The sequence below is a fragment of the Neofelis nebulosa genome, chromosome 1 (genome assembly GCF_028018385.1).
Source record: "Neofelis nebulosa isolate mNeoNeb1 chromosome 1, mNeoNeb1.pri, whole genome shotgun sequence".
NCBI lineage: Eukaryota > Metazoa > Chordata > Mammalia > Carnivora > Felidae > Neofelis > Neofelis nebulosa.
The window spans coordinates 41,253,463-41,280,027 of record NC_080782.1 but is presented as its reverse complement, the minus strand read 5'-3'; positions in this window follow the sequence as shown (position 1 = coordinate 41,280,027).

The following is a 26,565-nucleotide window of genomic DNA, read 5'->3' as shown; positions in this document are numbered from 1 at the left end:
AATATTCTATTTTCTCTAAATCCCAGGGAATGGGTCACATTCTGTTTCTACAGTAGAGTAGATCAGGAACTGAATGTCACAGACACCAGACTTCTCAGTTTGTTCACCAAACAATGCATTTAGCATTGGGGAGAGAGTGAGGGCACTTGAACTTTACATCTATCCCTGCGGCAAGTAAAAGGGGTTTGAGATTGAATGGTATTTGCTTCAAGTGATTAAGTCATAGTCCATCTATCATTTCATGGTCAACTGAAAGAAAAAAGAAGAAAGTATGATAACTTTTGCATTTTTAAAAGGAAAGGAAGAACAATCTGATCACAAGATTCCCCATTCTCTGTGTGTATGTTTCTAACCAGGATTCCATCTACTGATTCATCCCTCCATTCATTTGTTCATTCATTCAATAAGCTTTTCTTGATCACCTATTGCCATCCAGCCAATGTGCTAGGAGCTGAGGAAACAACGAATAAGATCCATTGCTCACTCAAATCAAATAGGAATGATCGTTACCCACAACAAACATGTATCACGTCAGAAGTGCTGGGACAAGGTGGGCACTTCAGGGACATATAATAAGGCATTAGCATGGCAGGGTCCTTGTCCTCCAAATGTTCAGTCTCCTCAAAGAGACAGCCATGCACATAAAAGGTGAAGTAACATTATGCAATGCTAAGTGTCAGTTGAGTTATCCCGGAGACAGGGACATCACTCTTGGTCTGGGCAGGTGGGGAAGCTGTAACAGTGGCATAATTGTGGTCAAAGCTAATAATAACTCTCTTATAAACCACAGCATTGCAAGGAAGACAGGGTAATTTCTTTGAGAGAACAAACTCTTTTTGGTTTAAATTGACCTCATGGAAATAAATCTGGCACTTAAAGAGTTTTGGGTTTCATTTATGTCATCAGGGTTCATGTGTGGGTGACTAGTTCCTGAAATAAGGAACTTATCTGTCCAGGTTGCAGTCATCTTGAATGGGAGAGATATGAAAGTTCGTTTATTCTTTTGAAAATTATTCGACACTAATTGTGCTTGGCACTTCTTAAATAAGGAAAATTGCCCTCAACTGGATGGGTTAGATTACGTTGTTATCTGTGAGAGGCTTTTCTCATATAATTATTAGGTGCTAGCTCTATAATTACCAGGAGGACCTGAATTTTCTCTCTATTGCTGAATAACTGCTGCTTCTGTATTGGAAAGAAAATACTTCTTTTTTTTTTTAATTTCTCATCCCCAAATAAGTTATCAAAAGCTAACCCCCATTTCATAAATCAAAAGGAATGTAGAGATGAAAATGTCATGATGATGTGGGCATGTCTATAGCTTTATTTCAAAAGGTTTGGGTATCATATCCTGTTAGTTTTAGAGAAATACAAAACCTTATATTTATGTGGTTACATTCTAGATGGAAAATCATATCCAGGCTTAGTGAGAGTTTTACATTTTATTTAAGTTCTTAGAACCATGCAGAGCTAATGCATGACTCTATTTGACTCAGTTTCAACTAACAAAATGAATTTGCAAGTTTGAGATGCTGAATAACGTGCCTCCTTATCTCTCTTGAATCCTTATAAAGAATACCACAGGGTTTGGCCATAGGTAGGAAACACCAGAGATCTTTTTTTCCCCTTCCAATAAGAATAACCTTTTAAAAACCCAACCAACAAACGAACACCCCACAAAAACCTGAGTGAAATTGATTTTTTAACCTCATTTTAATTAAAATACCTAGGAGTGCACAAGATATTGAGGACTAAATCTGTAAAACTCTAGAAGGCAAAATCTCAGGGAGGTAAACTTGAGCATACAAACCTAGTTTGACTAGAATAGCAATTATCAACCTGAAGAAACATGCAAAACTGAGGTTTTATTTTGGTGAAAAGGAAGCAAAAGGAAAAAGTCAAAGTATGGAGCCCACCCATGGTAGGGAGGCCCACTTCCTCTCCCAATAGATTATAATGGGATCCAAAGGCCTATATCCTCAGGCAAATGGAAAGCCAAAAGTAAACCAGCTCTCGTGTAGATTTGCAGCCCAGGTTGGCATCACCTGGATGGTCAAAGGAACCACAGTGTTGAATTTGGACTAAGCAGGTCCCTAACGTCCCAGGAATAGATTGAAATAATGTTCCCTAGAGAAAAATTCCATCATCTCAGACATCACTCATTTCTAAATTATTTTTCAAGTCAATGACCAGCACCCATCAAATATGACCGGTCGTATAAACAAGGCAACCTGAATGAGAACAAGCGGAAATAACAGACAATAGAACCAGGCCACAAAGACTTGAAATATTACAATTATAAAACGCATACTATAAAATATCTCTGTTTCTTATGTTTAGAAAAAATATACATGGATCTCTAGGGAATGAGAAACTACAAAAAGGCCAAGAGCACTGCCAGATTTTTTGTCAAAACATACAAACAACACACAAAATGCCTTCAAACAGCTCTGAACACATTCTGGCAGTGCTGTACCTTCAGAATGAGAAGGGTGCACAAATTGTCCCACTTACGAGCCTGGAGAGCCCAGCTGAAAAGTGACAGGACACGGTCTGTGAAAGATGAGCACCTCCCTGCCTCTGCCTTGGGTCTTAAGTTGTCCCCTAGGAATAGGTTATCTACCCCTCCCTTTAAAAAAAATGTGGACTTGGATAAGAATATTAATATATTTTTTTTAATGTTTATTTTTGAGACAGAGAGAGACAGAGCATGAATGGAGGAGGGTCAGAGAGAGAGGGAGACACAGAATCTGAAACAGGCTCCAGGATCTGAGCAGTCAGCCCAGAGCCCGACGCCGGGCTTGAACTCACGGACCGCGAGATCGTGACCTGAGCTGACGTCGGACGCTTAACCGACTGAGCCACCAAGGCCCCCCAGAATATTAATACGTTTTTGATCACAATTCAGGTACTCCAAGAATATCCACTAGCAGCGCTAGATAAGCAGCAGATTGGTCTTTGTGAAGAAATATCTTTGCCAAATGTGAAGGGAAAAAAAAACTTATCTGAGTGCCTTCTTCTTCCTGTATGTGCTGCAAAAAAATGAGAAACAAATCCTACTAGCTTTCATAGCAATAATCCTTTACCTTAACTCCTTCCGTTCCAAAACACTCAAAAGGGTAGGCACTGTGATACACCTCTCAGATCTCTCTTCAAGAACAAAAGACTTATTCTTACAGGAAGTACTTCAGACAAACTGCCTTTGGCTGTCTGCCCCCACAGGGATTGCCTCAACTAAAGAGAATCCCCCATGCCAAAGGCCTTGTCTTCTTCCTGGGAAGCCCATATCCAGCGACTCGTCAACGAGAGTATTGAATGTGTTCTCTTCTCTCCTGCAGTGGGGCTCTTCTGAAGACGATCCCATCTTCAGAACTCACTACAGGGATGATTGTGTCATCCATTGAGATACCCAGTGTCGAAGTTCAACTGCTCCCTGCGCCCAATCCTGGTGTCTTCCCTTTCCTTCTACAGGTGTCAATTCTAAGATTATTTCTTCAGAAACCTCCTGCACACTAATCTCTGTGTTCAAGTTTGGTACCCAGGGGACCCAGCCTGTGACACTTGAATGCTCATTGATTTGAACCTTGTACCTTATTTGGGGTTCAAACATTTCTTCTTCAGAGGAGCTGTAATTGTAAGAACTTTATCTAAGCGACAGGAAGTATCTTCTACTCTTTCTGCCAATCTGGACAACGTTCAGGAAATTTCTTGGAAATCACTTTGCAAGAAGCATCGTGATTTAGTATGTGTCCTACCAAACTCATGTCTCAGTTCTTCTCATATTTGACGATGACTTCAGGGAAACCGCAAAGTCCTGATTCTTAGAAGCAGAAGCTAGTGCCTGTTCCTAAGCTAAGCAGCTAGTGCCCATTCCTAGCTAAGAACATGGAATTGATTCAAGATATTTGCATTTTTAGTTTTCTTTTTTTTTTTTAATTTTTTTTTTTTAACGTTTATTTTATTTTTGAGACAGAGAGAGACAGAGCATGAAGGGGGGAGGGTCAGAGAGAGGGAGACACAGAATCTGAGACAGGCTCCAGGCTCTGAGCAGTCAGCACAGAGCCCGACGCGGGGCTCGAACTCACATACCGCGAGATCGTGACCTGAGCTGAAGTCGGACGCTTAACCGACTGAGCCACCCAGGCACCCCTGCATTTTTAGTTTTCTAAAGAAACCAGGCTTTCACTCTTAGTGAGTGAGCCTCTCTATTGCCAGTAGTATCTGCAGCTGGTTGGAAACTGTAGAAAGGCCTCGAAAATAGGCACATGGCAGGCAAGCCGTCAGTCATCTTGTGGAGACGCCTGGCTCTGGTGACCCCTGGGGGAACTACTGTCTGATCCGGTTGTTTTGATTAAAATCACTGACTATGGGAGTTGGTAGAAACAAAGTTTCATTTCATCTTACTCCACCCACTCTATCCTCCAAACAACCAAAAATAAAATGTCATTAAGTTATTCTGTATTTGAAGACAAGCACACACCCGTAGCATTTTTTTCCCAGCTCGATTGAGGTGTAATTGACAAATAAAAGTATAAGATCCTTAAGGTTACATCCCAACGATCTGATATATGTGTACATTGTGAGAGGATACCCCCATCTAGCTCATTAACTCATCCATCACTTCACCCATTTAGCTTTTGTATGTGCACGTGTGAACATTTAAGTTCTGTTCTCTCAGCACATTTCAACTGTACAATAGAGTTTTCATCAACTGCAGTCACCGTGTTAGGCATTAGATTCTCAGACCTTATTCGTCTTATGACTTTGTCAGGACTGTAGCACTTTGAGGTTAATATTGATGCAGCCTGGCTGGGTCTGAGAACCCAGAAAGGGGTTCTTGCCAAACCAGCCAAGAGGGTCCTTGGCTTCAAGAAGGATAGAAATCAAACTCGAGCTGAGAGGAAGTAAGAGCAGAGCCTATTGACGACATGGTGAGAGTGTAGATATGGACAGAATATCCAGGAGACCCTCAAAGGAAAAAAGAGTGAGTCTCGATCTCCGCTTGGGGCCTGGGGTTTTTCTTGAGGATAGCAGTCTGGTGCGTATGCTTTCTCAGTAATCCAGGAACAAAGATGAGTGTTTAGATGTTCTCCATAAATCACTTATGCCCTGGAGTAAGGGTTCGTGATGAGCCAGGGGTCTTGGAAAACGTTTCTGATGACCCTGCCCAGTCACTCCTTCGATGTCCAGCGCTGTGCTGAAAGACTCCAAAGGAATCATTAAATCCTTGACATTCACAAGGAGGACATGCTTTGTCTGGTCTATAAGGCGTGTGTAATGCGGGTGTGTAGGTCCTAGCAAAAACAGAAGCAGGAAAAGGAGCTAAAGGCAGTTTTTCATGGGGTCCCTTTAGTCTCCGTGACTCCGTATCGTCAAGTGGATACCTCAGTGGTGGTTGCCATTGTAACTCTTAATCCTTTAGTGCTTGCGCCTCCGGATCAATCTAAATACAACTTCTTGCCATTGGGTCCTTTTTCAGTTTTGCAAATGAGTTTTATTTTTGTCACACATATGAGATCCAGGAACATCTATTTTTAGCAAGAAAAATAGGCACATTAAAAACAAACAAAGCTGGGATATTTGGGGGGTTTGTGTGTGCAGAGAGAACACTGGGAAAATGTAACTGCCTGTGACCTATTTTATTGGCTTTAATGAAATGTAGGCGTTTAGGGTTATGACTACTTTGAAGGATTTATTTACCCTCAAATGCTTGTATGGGTCTGGGGAGGGATGAGGTCAAAGGAGAACAGGGAACCGGGAGATTAAAGGTTTTGGGTGAAGACAACTAACAATGAAAAGCAGTTGGTCCTGCATTAAAATTGAACAGGATTCTGAAAATTCCCCTGCAAATTGGTTACTTGGAACCCAGAGTCCTGGGAAAAGAGGCTTGCCCCAGGCTGCCAATCACAGGAAGTAGAAACCCCCAGGAAGGCTTAGCACTTTCCTGCAAGGGATGTGAGGGACAAAAGTCAATTAGGGTTTTAAATTATCCAAGTGCTTAATGCACTCTCTTGACAGACCCCAAAATAGCAACACTATTTCCTCAAATTCAGGCTCAGAGGCTGTTTGCAAAGCAGTCTCAGTAGGTCCTTTATCATGGATGTCCCGGGTAGTTGTCTGCCCACAGGGCCGGGTCCCCAGGGAGGCCCTGTCCTGACTGCCACTCTGCAGGTAGCTGCAGAGTTTGAGGCATGCACCATTTAGCCCTTCACTATAGGGTTTCTCTTTCATGAGAAGGCAAAGAAAACCAGAGAAGGGACCGGCAGAGGTGGAAAGAAACATCTCTGACCATGGGAACATGTGTCTGAGGGGATATTCTGACCCAGCTGTCTGTAACCTGAGCAGGGCTTTGGCCAACACATTACATAGAAGAGAATCAGTCTGATAAGCTGAAAGCTAGTTTCTATTTTGACTTTGCCTCAGAATAACAAAACATTCGCTTTTTCTTGATGTAAGACAGGGTTGAGAAGACTTGCCATCAGGCAATGATTACAAATTACTTGATTTCCTTGTATTCGAAGATGAAAGAAATTTTATTATCTTGATAGTTATTATTTGGAAATGTTCTTGGGACCTGAAGGGCTTGGGTGCTTGTTGACCATAAAACTTCAAAGAAGAGAGTAAAACTGGCCTGCACTGAGATTCCCTTCTTGTTTTAGAGATGAAGCGGGGAGATAAGAAGACAAGGAAAGAAGTGGGAGGAGAAGGGAGCTGGAACAAAGAGCAAAATGGAGAGAGATGACCACAGGGTGAAAAAGCCCAGCCATGGGCCGCACAGGCCATGAAGAGGGCTGGGGCTGCTCTCAGCAGGAAGTTCTTGGCCTTGTAGTGTCATGGCTCCATTTCTGCTCCAAAATCATCAATAAAGACTTTTCGGCTCATATGTCTTTTTCAGTGGAACTCAAAAAAGGGACGGTTGCTTCATGGCAGGGTACAACATCGAGCGAACAGGCAGAGGAGGAATTCTTAGGGGGACTCTAGGCTTCCACCAGCTATGGATTCAGGAGAGTAGGGTTGAGTTCCATTGAGGTAGATCTCTAGGAGGCGGGCACCTACCAGATAACTTCTGGGTCATATAGATGAAAGAAAATAAAATACCATTTGGTAAAATCGAAAGTAGGATCCAGAATATAAAAGAACACTCACTCTCTCTTTCAATATATTTTGTTTTGCAGCCCCATCAGGGCTGGGCCTTGCATGCTACAAATGTGGAAGGGTTACTGACCCTCCGCTCAAGTAGGTCAGGCATGTAAATAGATGGGTACGATACAAGAAGCTAAATACTTTAATAGCGCTGAGGCCAAGGCAATGTTAGTGGGTGGGAAGGAGGAACTTTGAGGAATGCAGGTCATGGCTCTGTTAGGTGTAAAGAAATCACTGCACTGTCATCTGCCTCCAGACTTTCTCCTTGAGGGGTCAACTCTCCTTAGAATAGATTTTGCTAAGAGTTTGGGTTTGGAAGTCTCCTTTCTAGGGTACTGCAACCTTCTGAGCGTTTCCTTCAAGGAATGTATGCCCTGTGAAAAATTTCCCATTATTTCTGTGGAAGTGATTTCTTAAGAAAAACCATAATCATAAAGAAAGATGTTGAGTGACCCTCTGGTTGCCACATGAAGGGGAAAACAAAGAAACTATTGCATAGAAAGGAATTGTAAATGTGCCCTTGGCTATGGGTTTGGGACTTCTAGAGGAATCAGAAAAGGATTTCTTCCTGGTCAGGTGGGTCCACAGTGATGGTCAGGCCATGTGACCCAAACATCTCACCATTAAGGGAAATTCTGAGTTAGGAAACACAGACATTTGTAGGGTTTGTTCTTTATTTTCTTTTTTCTTTTTTTAATGTTTATTTATTTTTGAGACAGAAAGACACAGAGTGCGAGCGGGGACGGGCAGAGAGAGAGGGAGACACAGAACACCTGAGCCGAAGTCGGACACTTAACCGAATGAGCCACCCAGGTCCCCCGTTTCTTTCTATTCTTCTAACATCTACGTGTGCATGCTTTTGCTTTAGAAGACGTCTGACATAATTTTTGTAATGGCTTATTGTGCGCTATATGACAAGACAGGATTTGGAGTCAAAAGTCCCAGATTTGAATCTTGACTTTGTCACTAACTAGCTACACGAACTCAAGCAAACCACCACTTTGCGAATGTCAGTTTCTTCATCTGTAAAGTGGGCCGCTGATAACATCTAACATTTTAAAAAGTCTTCCTCAGGCCCAGCCCAAAGTGCTGTGCAGTTGGCAGTCTTTAAATCAAGCCTCTCAGAAACTTGGGGCAGTGGTTCGTAGCTTATCACTTACACTTAAGACACTTCTCATATCGCTCACACTTACTACAATTCTGACTTTTCGAACCCTTTCTCTACTGAGTGCACCGTATTCATCGCGCGAGTCTGTTGTCCCACTTATTCTCACCACTACCCTGTGAGCTGGGCAATATCATCACCCCATTTTACAACTGGAAACTCTGAGGCTTGAGATTAAGATCACCGGCTAGGAGCCCCGGCAGCTTGACCCAGAGCCCATACTGTGGAGCTTCCTTTGAAAAAGAGTCGCTCGGTCCCGTCGCGTGTCTCCCGCTGAAACTCTCCTCCCCGCCTCCTCCTGGCATAGACCTGGTGCCCTCCGGCCTGGAGAGACCGCTGGAAGTTGCTCAGTGCCATCCTCCCACTTACATTTGCTATGTCACCGGCATCTCTAGTTTCAGAAATATCTCTGAGTGCTGTCATCTCAGGCTCTCGGGTGACTAGATCTGCCGCAGAGCCTGGGAGCTTCCTCCAGTGTTTGGGAAGTTTTGCGCGATGAAGGTATCATGGGTCTTTCTGGGCTTGGTGCTAGAGCCCCTTGTGTTTATGAGACAAGGGATGATGAGCTGCCTGGCTCCTCCCCAGCTGGCAGGCCCCAGGAACCACTTCTCACACCTAATTGGAGCCTGTAACAACACAGCCCGGGTTCTCCAAGACCAGGCATTGCCACTCACTGCCAAAGGATGGAAAAACCCTCTGACCTGCCTCCTGATTGTTTTCAAATTAAAAGGTACTTTGGGGACAACTGAAATTCCCCCAAGTGCTTGTCTGAACGATTCTGGCAGCTTTTCCTAAAGTGCTCTCTGGCTCCCAGCACAACCACCCAGCCTCAGACTTTCCATGGAACCAACGCAAGCCCATGCCCGGCTCACTTTCTGAGCTCACGCTCTGTGAGCCCCGTGCCAGCTCGTGGCCTGCCGGCGGCCCCCTCCTGCCCAGTCGAGCTGGTACCTTTGAGCAGGTTGACTTATAGAAAGAGAGAGCCAGGTGAAGGGCCCCAGAATGTGCTCTGGGCTTTGGAGAGAGCACCTCCCAGAGACCCCAGACGGGCAGCATACCTTTGTGTGCTAAGAATTATGTGTTTTGGGGGCCTTTTCTAGGCCTATCTACCAGAGAGCAGCCTCGCTGACTGAGAGATCCTGCTTGCGAGGATCATACCCGTAGACAGTCAGAGCTGAGAGGACCACTAGGGAGCACCTCATCCAACCCCAAATGAGGCCTATGAACATGAATGAATGGCCTGGTGTTGAGCAATGAGTTTGTGGCAGAACTGGGACTAGAGTTCAGACCTCACGTGGCCCAAGCTGTGCTCCGCCATCACTCTTACCTTCCACGCCTCGCTCCGTGCTCCACGTACTGTTCTCCTTGCCTAGTTCTCAAGGGAGTCCCAACAGACCACATGACAGCTACAGCGGAGACCCCCTCCTGCCCCGAGTGCGTGTTCACCCAACAGTCACTGCTTCCACAGCTGGGTCAAGAGCTCCCAAAGAAGAAGCCAAACCCAATCCCAGTTGAGTGATTCCAGGCTCTGGGAAGTGAGAAGCTTGAGGGGAAAGAGGTCCTCACCAGCTGCTATATCCATCCCAGGACTCAAATTCTTGCCTTTCCCATGCAAAGAGGGAAGAGACGGCACAAAGAGGAAGAGAGAAAACACCTATACCTAGCTGGAGAAAACTTGATTTAGAAATAAATTACATACCTGCGTGTGTTTGTGTGTGTGTACGTGTGTGTGAATCTTTTTAACACCACTATAGTTGAATTCTGACTCATTTTATAATTCATTCATTCAATACTTTTTTAATGTTTATTTATTCATTCAATAGTTTTTTTTTAATGTTTATTTATTTATTTTTGAGAGAGAGAGAGAGAGAGTGCACGCAGGGGAGTGGCAGAGAGCAAGGGAGGCACAGAAGCTGAAGCAGACTCCAGGCTCAAGCTGTCAGCACAGAGCCCGACACAGGGCTCGAACCCACAAACCATGAGATCGTGACTGGAGCCAAAGTCGACACTCAACTGACCGAGCCACCCAGGCAGATCCTCATTCAATACTTTTAAAGTCTCATAACAAATGAGAGAGACTTCTGGTTCTGGTCTGGCATATAAGAAGCTTAGAAGTTGTCATTCCATCCTAACAACAAGTAGAAAGTTAAACAAACTGAAAAATCAACAGCTTTTCTTAGATTTGTTGAAAAAATGAGGTCATGGGGCAAACCGCTGCTCTCCGAAATGAAGAGGTGCAGAGAGGCAGCTACAAAGAATTACAAATACCAGAGCAGAGGTCCATGAGCAGAAACCTCTGTGGGGGAAAACCTGGGCTGTGGTTGACGATTGTGGAGCTAGCAGTCAGATCAGTCTGAGAGCTAAAAACTCCAGGGGGACCTAGCTATTGGGGAGCCCCCACACTTTTGTGAGTTTTTTGTATTTTAGAAAGAGAGTGAGAGAATGAGCAGGGGAGAGGGGTAGAAGGAGAGAGAAAGAGAGAGGAGAGAGAGAGAGGGAGAAAGAGAGCATGTGCATGAGCAGGGGAGGAGCAGAAGGAGAGAGAGAGAGAGAGAGAGAGAGAGAATCTTAAGCAGTCTTCACACTCCACGCGGAGCCCAACACAGGGCTCGATCCCACAACCGTGTGATCATGACCTGAGCTGAAATCAAGAGTCAGATGTTCAGCTGACTGAGCTGCCCAGGCTTCCGGTGAGTTTACCTACAACAAGTTCTACCAGGTTCTCACAGTGATGATAGGGGGATAAATCCCCTCATGCTTCCAGCAGGAGTCAGGATGCCAGGAAAAGGGCCTCATTTTGAAATACTCTAGAGCATTTTGTTCTTCTAACAAGACATGCCCTTGGGAGAAACTATTTAACCAGAGCCCAGCCTGCCAGGGTTTTATCAGGGCCTTACCTACCTGCAGCAAGGAAAACACCCAACTCCAACCCACTCTAGCCCCCCTGTCCCACCCAAAGTGGGGTGAAAACCTTAGGAGCACCAGTGAAGTTCACAGTCTGGGGTGCAGGCACACGAAAGATCGAGACTTAGTCATACGACGAAAGATGCTTTTCCTCCCCACTCTAGCCTCCCTGTCCCACCCAAAGTGGGGTGAAAACCTTAGGAGCACCGATGAAGTTCACACTCTGGGGTTCAGGCATTCTGAGACTTAGTCATAGGACCACAGAATGCTTTTCCTCCTCACACTTACCACTACGTTACGCAAAGCCTGCTTACCACAGTTCCTTTTATCTGGTACATCATGTTCACCTGCCAACAAAAAGTTACAAGGCAGACAAAAAGGCAGAAAACACAGTTTGAAGAGACTGAACAAACAATAGAACCATTAGAGATGGCAACTATGTTGGAATTACTCAGACCAGGAATTTTTTTTGAACTGTGATTAGTAGGCTAAGGGCTGTAATGGATAAAGTAGACAACAGGTAAGAACAGAAGGGTAATGTAAGAAGAGAGACGGAAATTCTAAGAAAAAAAAAATCAAAAGAAATGCCTGAGATAAAAAAACACTGAAACAGAGATGAAGCATACCTTTGAGGGGCTTGTCAGTAGCCTGGAGGTGGCTGAGGAAAGAAACTCTAAGTTGGAAGATCGGACAATAAAAACTTCCAAAACTGAAAAGCAAAGAGAAAAAAGGCTGAAGAAAGAAAGAAAGTTAGCACAAAAGAAATGCTAACTTGTTAAATAATTTGTCCTTAGGCATGGAAATGAGAGTTCTTCAAGAAGAGGACTTGGCTAGCTCCTTCTTCTCCCTCTTCTCTCATCCAGAAATCTCTGAGAGCCAGCAATCACAGCAATTCCATGGCCCACTGGTTGATGGAACCCTCCGTAAAGACTTGGGCTCTGTCCTAAAGCCAACTCTTTCTTTTTGCCAACGTGAGCTTTCATCTTGTCTATCATCAAAGCAAACCTGGGCTTAAAGTCACTCCAACTCTGATGCATCCTGATTATGGAGTGGTTTAAAGGAATTTCTTGATTGTTCAAAATTTGGAAGAAGCTATTCCATAATGGAGATGGTTTCTTTTAAATAAAAAGGAACAACTGTGATTGTGCACCACCTGATTTCAGAAAATATTTAAACAAAAAGTTGGAGTGGCAGTGAAACTGGTATGTGTTTGGGTCCAGTGTGGGACAAGATGATTAATGCCAAATTATCATAGTCTTCAAAAATCCCAAGAATCAACATTGTGAGCCATTTAAGGGAGAAAAAAAATTAAAATGAAGGGGTAAAAGTCAGTCGATCCAAAATAAAAAGTAATGAATTGGAAAATAAGCAACTAGAATGGTTCAGATTAATGTCTTCCCAAACTATTCTTCTCAACTAAATACAGATGATACCAAGAAAAAAAGGAGCTAAAAAAGAAAATTAAAACCATTTGGCAGGAAGTATTTCCCTAAGCAACAAAAGATGAGGCATTCCTAAACTAAAAATGCTAGAGCTGTTCAAGAATGAGAAGCTTTGGGGGCAGAGAGATCAGAAGGGAGATCACTCTTCCAAAAAGGAATGTTCCCTCATTCTGACTTGTCCTATGGCCATACACCCTTTGCTCACTAGGATTATGTTCCTACCAACTCTGCAAATTTCCTCATCAGGCCAATTTCAGGACAAGCTAATCTATATCCAGACGACCAAGTTCATGTTGATTCCAGTACTGTTTTTGTCCTTGAAATCCAGGGACCCCAAATGCCAAGTTCAATTCTTCTCTGATTTCACTTGATGTGGCAACTCACTTTTGAAACTAAAAACAAAATCCACAGAAAGGTGGTGCTTTTCACTAATATTTCCAATTCTTCTCCCCTGGGAATGATTAAGAGTACCCTTCTCTACTCTCCTGATGTTAGACATAGCCATATGGTCTGCTTCCACCAATGACGTGTAAATGGACATGATACGTACGTCTTTCAGATATGGGAGTCTTCAAGGGTTTACCAGTCATTATTCCCCATCTCAATGTCCTTGACAGTGTTCCAATTAGTGGAGGCACTACCAGCCTTGCTCACTGAGTGCACATGTGGAACAAAGACCCCACTGAAAGGTGAGGGATATAGTGCTTGAGTGAGAAATGAACTTTGTTTTAAGCCACTGAGAATTTAGGGTTGTTTGCTTCTGTAGCATAGCCCAGCCTCTGTTGTTTAGAATAGCTGATAATTCAGACTGCCATAACGGAGATCCAAAAATGTTTCATACTTCTGTGTTTTCAGGGAGGCTTCTTTTTAGAAGAAATGGACATTTTCCAATTTACTGAGAGCCCTGAAAAGTCAACCATCCTTGAAATGTGACTCACGTACTACAAATGTCGGAGTAAATGTTTATGACACCAGCTAGTCTTGTGAGATCTCATACGCATGATTAAACAGCACATGCCTAATTTATCCTGAAACTTAACCACAATTTTCAGTCATTTTCTTTTCAAAATGCTTTTCTGATCTTTTGTAATCGATACTATTGCTGCCTTAATATAAGAGTAACCTCTTGTACTTCAATCTATAAATATGAAAATATAAAAATGGCTGTATATTTTTATTTAAAATAGTTCAACCTAAAATTAACCAAATCTCTTTAGAAAGATAATTACTGTAAATAGTGGAGTACGAAGATAGTAAAAATATGAATGGAAATTTGGCTCTACAACTAGATTAATGACACCCACATTAAATTCCAGATTTGTCTACTTAGGTTCAATTTCAAATTAAGTTTGTATTTCTGAAAGACTATTTCCAATATTCATTTAAGAATAAGTTGGAATATTGAATTTGTTATGCTATCAAAGTGCCCTTAATTATGGACAAATATTTGGCAAGCAACAGTCTGAGGCTGGTGAGCTGTTTTTAAGCAACGAATTCAGTCAATCTGTATTTTAAAATATGCATTTGAGACTAATGCCAACGTTGACAAACTCTGATTCAATTCCACCCTTCTGGGAGGTCATCCAACATGCACTTTCAAGTTCAAGTTAAATTTCAGGTAGCAAATATCATCTACAGCATGCACCTTCTAGAAATCAATGCAATGTAACACGAAATAAAGAATTCCTGATGATATGGAATTCATATAAAATATATTTTGCTCCTCGAAGATTTTTTTTGTTAAAAGGGACATGATTTAGACAAGCATCTATGATTTTGCTTTGGGCCAGGTCTGATTATCTGTGAGTTTCTAAGCACTTTGCAAAAAGCAACAGAACCAGATGGCAAAATCTGTTCCCCTGGGGCGAGGCTGACTCAGGATATCTCTAAATGGATGTCCCAAGGTAATTTGTCCTCCAGTGAACTCATCATCTTCCTTTTAAAACCATGGTTTTATAGTCCCCTTCAGCTCTTTTCTTGACTCATCTCCGGCAACTCATGGGTCCCAGTGTTTAGGTCTTGCCTTGTCCTGTCCTTGCCCCCTCCTGCCTGGCTCTTGCCTCCCTAAAGGTCTCCCTGCCTCCGGTATATCCCCTCTCCAGCCCCTGTTTCCACTACCACCACACTAATCTCAAGTTGGATTGTGTTACTCTCACCTCAAAAATGTGATTCCCGTGCTACCTCTCCGCGTTGTGTCCCAAGGCCAACCTGTATGGACAGCATCAGTGAACTCCCCGCCCCTTTGGCTAATGGATCTGTTTTGAAAATGTGAACTCCTGGAGGAGGAGCGTGAGGTCAGGGTATGTATTTCTTGGCTCCCTCCTTGTGCGTTGACGTAAGGTGGCCGCATCACTTAACTGGAGGCGCGACTCCTATCTATCTAGAAGCCTTCCCCATATACCTGAGTTTGAGTGTGCCACATCCTCTATACTTCTTCGATCTCTGCTTTGTTTTTTTCCTTTCTTTCCCTGTTCATCTGAACTTCTCTCCATTATCTCTTTTGCAATCGTTTTCACTGAATCCAGCATCATCCTTTGTATCAGGTGTATCCGTCAGGAGGATCGCAGAACCCGGAGATGGCCGAAGCCAAGAGGCTGGCATTACTGCTTGGAGATAGAATCGCTCACCTGTCAGGAATGCCCCTGACAGACTTTGCATACACGAATGAGAAATACGTGCTACTGCTTCAATGACTAGTCTTACTTTCATTAAATATAATTCTTTTAGAAAATAAAAAAAAAAAATTCTATTCCTCAGTGAGATTCCCAAGTGAATCATTAAGATAAGTCATAAACACTAAGCCACAGAGCTGTGATCGCTAGGAGTAGGAGCCTGAAGGAATTCGGAGAACACATTTCCAGCTGGGATAGTTTCCTGGGTTGGTAAAGAAAGAAAACACGAGAGCCCTGATGTTTCTGGACTTGTCCAAGTCCTTTGACAAACTTCCACATATTTTTTTGCTTAATAGGCAAAATTATTCACGAAATAAAAATGAAATTAAGTGGGTTATTTACAGGTTGGGTGAACTTACTCAAAAGATTCTGGCTAGTAATTAGAACCAACCTAAAGGAGGTTTTCTAGTGATAGCCAGGCTTAAATCTTTATTAAAACCATGCAAACATTTTTATTAGTTATTTAGATAAAGCTATAGAGGGTCTGAGCTTGTTTGGGAATGTATACACACATCACATTGTCACATTGTACACTTTAAATATATTGCAATTTTGCTAATTATACCTCAATAAAGCTAGGGAAAAAACAGCAGCTTGCATCTAACAGACACAATTTTATAAGATAAATTAAAATTCTGACACATGGAGGGGCGCCTGGGTGGCGCAGTCGGTTAAGCGTCCGACTTCAGCCAGGTCACGATCTCGCAGTCCGTGAGTTCGAGCCCCGCGTCAGGCTCTGGGCTGATGGCTCGGAGCCTGGAGCCTGTTTCCGATTCTGTGTCTCCCTCTCTCTCTGCCCCTCCCCCGTTCATGCTCTGTCTCTCTCGTCCCAAAAATAAAAAAAATAAAAAAATAAAAAGTTGAAAAAAAAAAAATTAAAAAAAAAAAAATTCTGACACATGGACAAATGCACATGCACACGCACACACACACACACACACACACACACACACAATATGTGACTAAAGAATAAGGAAGCCATGGATCAGAACTGCTTATGCTGAATTTACTCTTGGATAAAACCTCTAAGCCAACAGTCGGATGCTATCACATTGTATGTGATGATGGTATAGAATGAAGAATGGTGTTAACTGAAGAAGGATGATGGAAAGGTGAATATCAACTATCAGATGCTCCTTTTATGTCAGACACTATAGTTGGCACTTTACATGAAGCTGCATATTAAACCGTGGTCCCTGTAGTTTAAGAAACTTGCCAAAGCTGATAGTAAGCAGGAGGCTCTGGAATCAGACAGAATAGAGTCCCTTCTCTTCTGCACTGGCTAGGCGGTATTTCTGTTCTGGGAAGCCTACTTTGAAGAATAGGAAAGTGAAGCTTCTTAGGGGAGATGGACCACGATAATTTTGGATCTGAAAACCCCATTTCACAGAAAGCTTTGAAAGACTAGGAGATGGGGGTTTTGGAGGCAAGAAGACTCAGAGAACTTGGTCCCTGCCTTCCAGTATTCTGAGGATTGCGGAGAGGGAGAGGAGTTAGAACAATTCTGTGCAGCCTCCCATCCCCCACGCTACAGGTGATTAATTTCAACTCAGTATCAGGAAGGACTTTCTACCAGAGCTGTCCAAAGAGAGAAATGCTGGGCCTGTGCAGACAGGTAAGGGTCTTCCTGGGCAATTGACTTCCGGTCATTCTTCAAGGTTCTTCCTAGGTCTGAGAGCCTTTAGTTCTTGTTCACTGTGCTGTATTTGGGGAACTTGGGAAACATGCAAGCCAGGGGACAGACACTGCATGTCCTTTATGTGGTGACTTTCTTGGCTTTGCCAAGAGATAACTTGGGAGGCAAATAAAATAGTTTCCTAGAGATTAGAGCTTGTGTTTGTAGAAGGAATGAAGGAATCTATGAACCTAACACTTATTGAACAACTTCTCTGAGCCAGGGACCATGCTGAAACATCCTCTATCTCCCTCCCATCTGTACCTTTCTTCCCTTCCCACAAAATGCAGAACTTCTGTTATTTCCTTTGGGAACTATTCATTCTTGTCAAGAAAAACATACTGTTTTTGTTTTCCATTTCTCTTCAAAAAGTTTGACTGAAGTAAAACTCACCAGTCAGAGTTCATGCTTTATTATGATTGGTGTTGACAATAATATAGATTAATTTTTTCCACCCTCCAGAGAAGAGCTGCAAGAGAATTAAAATGGGGAGGGTTGTTGAGGAAGGTTTTTCTTTGTTGAACTGGGTCTGGGATCAGGCAGGGAGGGCAGGGCAACAGAACACAGAACAACAGAAAAAAAGAGCAATCATGTCTTTAGGAGGGGCTTGGATGGGTTGCTGCTAGGAACCTTCTGAGAGAGAAAATGACAGTCTACACACACACACACACACACACACACACACACATCCAAATTTTATAATTACCAAGGACACTGGGCTTTGGACAGAGCATGTGTATTGTGAAAAAGCAGACTAGTGGTTTTCAAGTGTCCATTTGTCCAAAATAGATCAACAGAACCATTTTCGTTGAATGGAGTCTCCAGAGCACCTCTGGGAAACCCTCGGGATCTTTGGACACAATTTGAAAGCCATGACGATAAGTAAGTCCAGGTGAATATAAGGCAAATTCCACCCAGGGGATGACAGTTTCTTGAGTTCATTTACTACTTAGCAGAGTTTTCTTCTAGGCTCTCCTGGTATAGCATAGGCTAATCTGAAAGACAGTCAGTGGCTACCAGTTCTGTAGTTTCCATTTCCAGGGACAGTACTCCAGTCCTTGTCTTCACCTCTCCCCAGCTCTGGTCTCTGTCACCTCCGGTATGCACTGAATATAGGAAAAGACTAATTGTTTTCCCAAAGCATTTTTGTCCATTATCTTGCTCGACAATCTACAGCGGCACCTAATTGCAACTACCTCATTCAGACTTCCACCCACCCACACCCTCATCATCATGGAATCTCTGTGGCAACACACTGTGTCTTCTCTCACCTTCCAGCCTTCGCATAGGCTGTTACTGCCTGGAACACTCTCTGTAGACCCTCCCTCATCCCTTCTTCTTTGGCTAACTCTTGGAGCTCATCCTTATGCATCATTTCCTTTGGAAAGTCTAGGGACATAGGGACCCTCAGATGTACTTCCACAGCACTCTATGACTTCTCTATCAAAAGCAATTTAATTATAATGCTTTAGGGCTACTTATTAATCTATGTCTCTTACTAAACTAAACAACAAGAAAACAATGTCTACACCTTAGTTACTCTTGTGCCCCCCAATTCCTGGAAGTATAAGGTTTGCTGAGTGAGTGATTGAATTCAACATAAATATTTGTTGCATGAGTAACTTACAAAAATGAATAAATGGTTGTTGATAGAATAATCGATTGATAGTGCTTTTGTACAGATGCATGGTCCTTTGTGGCACCCCTTCAGGTGGTCTTTCAGTTGTGATCCCCACAATTTGGGGGTCTTTTGTAGTCTATTTGGGCTGCTGTAACAAAATACACAGATTGGGTCATTTATAAACAACAGAAATGTATTTCTCACAGTCTTGGAGCCTGGCAGCCTGAGATCAGGGTACCAGCATGGTCAGATGAGGGCCCTCTTCTGGATCACAGACTTCTCATTTATCTTCACTTGGTGGAAGGGGCCAGGGAACTCTCTGGAGCCTCTTTTATAAAGCACCAAGCCCACTCATAATCTCTCATGACCTACGCACCTCCTGAAGTTCCCATCTCCTAATCCCATCATCTTCAGGGGTTGAGATTTCAGCAGATGAATATTGAGGGGATAACAATGTTCAAACCATAGTACCTATCAAATGAATATTCCTTTTATCTATTCCTAAATAGGAATGCATGGCAGGAAACATGAGCCTTTGGGAAATGAGACCCATTGAGTGAAGAAGGGTAGGCTAGGCTGTTGGCTGTCTGTGGGGACCAGAAAAGGAATCCAGGAGACAAGCTCCCAGACAGCTATTGATCTTGGTGAGACAAACTCTAGAGGAATTGGAAAAATAGCTTTTGTCCTCTTTCTTGTTGCCAGTGGGATGTACCCAAGAAGTAGCAGCTATTTTGCCTTATCTTATTACCCAGAAACTCCGTTTTTTGCTATTGAAGAAATCAAGGTTCAGAGGACCATAAGAACTTGCCATGGTTCTCAAAAATAGTGACAGAGGGGCGCCTGGGTGGCTCAGTTGGTTGACCATCCGACTCTTGATTTTGGCTCAGGTCATGACCCCACAGTAGTGGGATCCAGCCCAGCGTCAGACTCTGCACTGAGTGTGAGGCCTGCTTAAGATTCTCTTAAGATTCTCCCTCTCTCTCTCTCTCTCTCTCTCTCTCTCTCTCTCTCTCTCTCTTTCTCTCCCTCTCTCCCACTGGTGCTCTCCCTCTCTCTAAAAAAAAAAAAAAAAAAAAAAAAAAATAGTGGCACAGCCAGGCCTAGAACCTGATTCTTGAAGCAACTTTCTGTCACCTGTTATTTCCTCCCAGCTGCTGTCTGAAAGCCTTTAGTTCCGATTTGCTAACTTGAAGTTGTGTATGCAATGCTTCCTCCACAGTGCTCCTGGCCCCTGACCTTTGATGCTGTAAAAGCAAGAGGCCAAGGCCAGGGCATTTCCTCCTGACCAACATTTGCCAAAGAGCAAAGCTGTCCTAGCAGGGGAGGGAGGATGGGGGGGGGGGGGTGGTGAGGGGAGGAAGGGGCAAAAGCCAGGGCGAGCCAAACCAGGGGAAACTGCAAGAAATCTATCCCCACACATGTTCTTTTTCTGCCAGGGCTTCAGTGACAACTTCACTTTTTTATTTTGAGACCCAGTGGAAAATGTGGCCTGGAATGGGGGTGGGGGAGGTGTGAACATAAATGCACATAAAAACAAGAGCCATACAGTAAAGAATGAAAGGCCCACTGCTACTTAAACCTCCTTCACCACCTCACCTTATTCCTTCATTTGTGGAGCAGGAGGCCGTTGAGGCCTCCAAATATCAACCTCTCCCGGCTTGGAGCCAAGTGGTGACATTTCTGCACAGTGTTTTGCTGCCAAGACCCTGATTTAAAAAATGGATGAGTCAAAGTTTCTTCCGCTTACTGCCTGATAAGAGATGCAGGTGCATTTGTAAGGTTCTCTCTGAGTTAGTTTCTCATGTTGCAAGATTTCACGAGCACTGGTGGAGTTGTGCTTCTCACCACCAAGAAGAGCTGGGTTTCTGGCCGTGGATATCATTCCTGAAGATTCCTCAAGGGACTCCGCTCTTGAACTGGTAAATGGCCATGAATCAGGAGGAGAAATGAGGAGCTAGTGAAGCGGTCGTAAACAAACCCTCGACACACAGGAACTACTGGGTTCTCTTCCCTCATTTCTGTCGCTCGTCCATTTATCCATTCAAACGGTATTCTCTCAGGGATCAAGAAGGTCACCCTCTACAGGAAAGATATCAAAAACGTGATTCAGGGGCGCCTGGGTGGCGCAGTCGGTTAAGCGTCCGACTTCAGCCAGGTCACGATCTCGCGGTCCGTGAGTTCGAGCCCCGCGTCAGGCTCTGGGCCGATGGCTCGGAGCCTGGAGCCTGTTTCCGATTCTGTGTCTCCCTCTCTCTCTGCCCCTCCCCCGTTCATGCTCTGTCTCTCTCTGTCCCAAAAAAATAAATAAAAAACGTTGAAAAAAAAATTAAAAAAAAAAAAAAAAAAAAAACAAAAACGTGATTCATTATTGCACAATGTACATTTAGAACGCTCTTAACGCAAACAACAGAAAGTATGGCTCCATCAGGCCCAAACAGGGAAGGAAATCTATTGGCTCACATGATTGAAAACTCCCCAAGGGGTTTGCCTCAGCCAGCTCCCTCTCCGTGGCTCAGTCCCCAGGTTTCTTGTCCATCCCTGCCCCCATTCTCTGTCTTCTGGGGTATTGGCTGCATTCCTTCACAGTCTCAAGATGACCAGTGCTACAGGCTTCCTTGTTCAGATCCAGCCAGAAAGAGATAGTGTCTTTGCCCCAGCACTCCCAGAGAGTGTCCTGGCAGTCAGTCTGGTTCAAGGGTGGCACCCTGGGCCTTATGCTGAGTGAATCAATCACATGATCCGAAGATGGTCACGTGCTGCACTAAGGAGGCAGGTATGGGCAGCACGGAAATCCCTAAATGGAACTGAGAGTGGGGAAAAGGAAGGAAGATATGCCAAGAAATGTCCATTTCAGAGAAAGGCCTTAGGCAAGGTGCTAACAGGGCACATGGAAGCACAAGAGAGATCTTCCTCAGCCTGGGCAAGCCCTGGGGGATTTCTACAGGAGTGAAGCATGCAGAAGGAAGGAGTTTAAATTGATCCACCCCTAGAAGACATTACCCGGGTACTAAAGCTGGAAGCTTCCCTTGGTTAAAAAAGGATGAAGGCATGAAATTGATGTCCAAAGATAAAAAGTCCAGGAGCAGACTTCATGCCAGGACTCAAGACGCTGTGTGTTGGGAACTTGTGTCTGTGTCTTAAATTCTCAGAAAAGAAGGTGAAAATATTTGAATGTGTCTGAAGAGAGCTGTTCATAAGAAGGTTCTGGTTCCAGGGACAGTGTATATACTCTACCGTTTCAACAAGACGAGGCCAGGCTCGAATCCCACAAATCTGGCCTTGAGTCTCAGCTCCACCAGTCACTCAGTGTGGCCATGGGAAGGTCACTTAACCTCACCACTTAACCCCTTCATCTTTAAAATGTGGATAGCATGGCACCTGGGTGGCTCAGTCGGTTGAGCCTCCGACTTCAGCTCGGGTCATGATCTCGCAGTTCGTGAGTTCAAGCCCCGCGTCGAGCTCTGTGCTGATAGCTCGGAGCCTGGAGCCTGCTTCGGATTCTGTGTCTCCCTCTCTCTGCCCCTACCCCGCTCATGCTCTGTCTCTGTCTCTCAAAGATGAATAAACATTAAAAAAAAATTTTTAAATAAAATTTGGATAGCAGGACTTCCTTTCCTGAGTGATTATAAAAAGCAGAATTAGGGACGCGTGGGTGACTCAGTTGGTTAAGCATCTGACTTTTGATTTCGGCTCAGGTCATGATCTCACGGTGCTGGAATCGAGTCCTTCTTCCAGCTCTGTGCTGAGTGCGCAGCCTGCTTAGGATTCTCTCCCTTTCCCTGTGCCCTAAACCTGTCTGCTGTCTGTCTGTCTGTCTCTCTCTCTCTCTCTCTCAAAATAAACAAACGTTAAAACTATTTTTAAAGCAGAAATAATACCTCAAAGTGCCCAGCGTGAAGCACCCTTTAAGTAACCATTTCTATTGTTACTCAAAAGGAGCTGTCTGTCTGGGATGACTTTGAAGGTCAGAAGAGGAATGTGCACTTTCTGGAAGAGACTGGCTTTAGACAAGACCTAAGCACAGACCTAAGCACTTAAAGGGAATGGTGTAAGGGACATGCTGATGCCACTGGGGTCCCCACTCAGATTCCAGCAACGTTCCCCCTGGATTCACATACCTGGGCATTCCTGGCAGAAGATCCCCCTCCTGGGAAAGGCTTTAGTCTAGGGAAATCAAGTCTGGCACACGAGCTCAGTTCCAGGTAATAGACTCACGTTAGAGAGGAAAGGTGATAAAACCCACATGTTACCTGAAATCAGGACGTTTCTGGTCTTGCTCCCAGTGGCTGGGTCCTAAGGGACAAGAGACAGTAGGAAACAAGAACATAACCATGGTGGGAGCCCCAGTGGACAGCGTTGGGACGGCCCAAAGGAGGGCATAAGAGGGAGTGATGGTAACTTCCAGGTGGGGCTGGGATTAAAACGAGTGGGAGCCCAAAATGGATAAGAGTTTGTGGCAGGGCCACCTCAGCCCAATCCGGACAGAAGAATGGGAGGGAGGCATCCCAGTAAGTGGACAGGAGAGAAAGACAGAGATCTGTGCTTTAGCAGCAGGGGACATATGACATGGCTTTGAAGCACAGCTACAACAGCTCAGTGGCACTGGTGTCCTCAGTGGAAATGAATACGTCATGCCCCAACACAGACATCGCCACAGGGCATCAGCTGAGTGCAAGCGTCACATGGACGCTGAGAGTGCCATGCTGGAGAGCACACATGGCCAGCCCTGGGGACGCCCATGAACAGCTAGGGGCAGGGATTCTGCAGTGCTGACCAAAGGCAGGGCCAGACAGACCGTGCCACGTTACTCTACTGCTGCAGACTGGCGTGGCCAAGGAAAGCTGGGTGCCACGAATCCACCATTCCCTGAGCACTACACAATCACTTTCGTGCCAACTCAAACTGACAGGAGCATGTACGTCATATTGTGCCTTCAAGAAACCGTGATTTCATGTTGTTACAGCTTCGCCTTTTGCCGGAGATAACTAAGAACGTTTTCATATATGCAAAAAAACCTACCATAATGGCAACTTTTATTAAGCTTTCCAACCTTATGTAAACAATCATGCTAATGACTTTCTCCTACTAGGCAAAGAATGTTTTTCCGTCGTGTTGGACTGGCACACGTCCTTCCTTCCTTTTCTGTTCTTTTCTCTTTTTTCCTTTGTTTTAAATGAGAGCTAGAGAATCTATTGAAGTTTTCTTTTTCCTTGGCCACTGGGACAGTAAGAGCGAAATATGGCACACAATTGGAGGACCATTTGCGTGGATAGATTTTATGGTAAAACTCCTCCCAACCCTCTCATCTTCAACATGGCGCATGTTCTGGGTGTTTCAGTTATCACTGTTATTTTTATTATAATTCTATGTTGATGTGTCTTTCCGGTCAGTCACCTAAAGTATTTGTTGGAAGTAATTGGAATTAACTTAACCAAAATGCATAAGTGTTGAGAAAGTATATAAAAATTTAATCTTTCCCAGGGGAGAGAACTCTTTCTTTTGAACCTCCTATCATTTTCCCCTTAGGCTCTCAGAGCTGAGAATAATGCAGCCTTTTTTTTCAATATATTTTCATCTGAGGCAATTCTTTGTCTGTCAGATAGATTTATTTTCTTTATCAGACAGAAATATGAGCAAAAGAAAATGACCTCATTGCATATGATTCCTGACACAATACCCAGGGCTCCAGACTGTAATAAAATTTGGTTTTACAAATGACTTAAGAAACATTTTTGGTTTTGAACACCTTTGCGAAGAAACCCTGTTTGAAAGTGTCCACTGTTGTTAATTCCTTAGTGACAGTGCAGACATGCTCTTGCCTTGATCTTTATGTTAGTGTTGAGTAATGAAGGACTGGTCCTTAGGTTTCTGACCCTGCTTTTATTAAAAAAAAAAAAAAAAAAAAAAGCTGTATTAAATGATAACACTTACTTATTGCAGTCAGTACATTTGTACTTACAGAAAGAGACACGCAAATAGGTATACAAAGAGCTTTCGTTAAGTGAACACACCCAGAGAACCACAACCAACGGTAAGAAATAAAATTTACCCCAGTCGCTGACCTCTTGCCCCTCCCCCACCCCTGTACCCCACCCATCCCCCCCAGAAAGTAAGCATTGTTACCACAGCCCTTTTACCACATACAGCAATTATTTATTTATTTTTAATTTTTTTTTTTAACGTTTATTTATTTTTGAGACAGAGAGAGACAGAGCATAAACAGGGGAGAGTCAGAGAGAGAGGGAGACACAGAATCTGAAACAGGCTCCAGGCTCTGAGGTGTCAGCACAGAGCCCGACGCGGGGCTCGAACTCACGGACCGCGAGATCATGACCTGAGCCGAAGTCAGCCGCTTAACCGACTGAGCCACCCAGGCGCCCCAGCAATTATTTATTTTTAATGGTTTGTGCCAGTATTTGCTTATGTAAAATACCACAAATTGTGTATCCATTCCACTAGAGATTCCCACTTGGGTTGTTTAAAGTTTCTGGCCCTTCTATAAAATACTGCTATGAATATTCTTACGTGTCTTTTAGTGAACGTATGTATGGATATACCTACTTGTTCTGGGTCATATATTTTGTGTGTGATCAACTTTAGTAGATACTAGGAAGTGATTCTGCCAATTTACACCCTCATTAGCAGTATATGAGAGTTCCAGGGGCTCCACATCCTTGCCAACACTTGATTTCACCATTCTAGTGCTAAGTAATGAAGTTGAACTCTTGTCATGTTTATTGGTCATTTGGATATGCTTCTTTTATGAAGGTCTGTTAAAGTCTTTTGTCCATTCTTCTAGCCTACAACAACATCATGAAGATACTCTCCTATGGTTTCTTTAGAAGCTTTACTTACTTCTTTTTACACTTAGGTTGACAGTCCATATGGAACTGTGTATGAGGTGCGGGTTAAGATTTATTTTTTCCATATCTACATACAGTTGAACCGGCACAATTTGTTATAGACTATCCTGTGCTACAGTGTTACTTGCGTCATAAAATCGTTTGTATGTGCGTGGATCCGTTTCTGTGATCCGTTTCGTGGATCTGTAATATGATTCATTGTTCTATGTGTATTCTATTCACCAACAAATATGATTTTAAATTGGAACGTTGGTCTGTAACATCTGATATTCTGGAATGCCTGACTCTAGGTTGCCTGGTAGCCTTGGCATAAAGTTCTGAGACAGTGAAACCAGCTAATGAAGAAAATCCAGTCTGAATATTACAACCAGAAAGAATAGTGGGTATTATTTAATCCAGTTCCCTTGTTTTTAAAATGAGAAAAGAGGTCTACCCAAGTGTGCTTGGTATACCCAAGTACCTTCTCTTTACCCAGCCACACCCAGTCTCCATCCTTCTTCATCTGCTCAGCCCCTGGAGACCCCCACATCAGCAGGCTCTCTTATCTTCTGATTTCCACATGGTTCAGCTTATAGGAACATTGACTTGAGGATGGAAGAAAGTAAGATCAGATATTTACTCCCTTAGCAATCTCCCTGTGAGCTACCTGATTCTCTCCACAAAAAGTGATGGCTTCTGATGGGTGGCTTTCTCCACACAGCCCTCTTCTTCCAGATACCAATGACCACTCACTGCTTTTGCGCCAGGCATGGGGTGTCAACAGTATCCCACTGTTACTAGACTCAGGATAGCACATGGGGATTCTGACACTGCATGACTAGAGGCATCCATGTTCCAGACAGAAAAATGGGAGATAAAACCCAATGGAGGTTCAATGGAGGTTTCTAGAAACTACCACGTGACACTTCTGCTCATTGGCCAGAACTTGCTCGCTTGGCCACAGCAAGCTGTAAGGCTGAGAAATGTTCTAGATAACCAAATGCCAAGCTAAAACTCTTACAAGCTAAGAATATCACTAGAGGATAGCAAGCAGTTTCTACCACCCATGCCATTTAATTGAAGTCTAGTCATTAAACATGC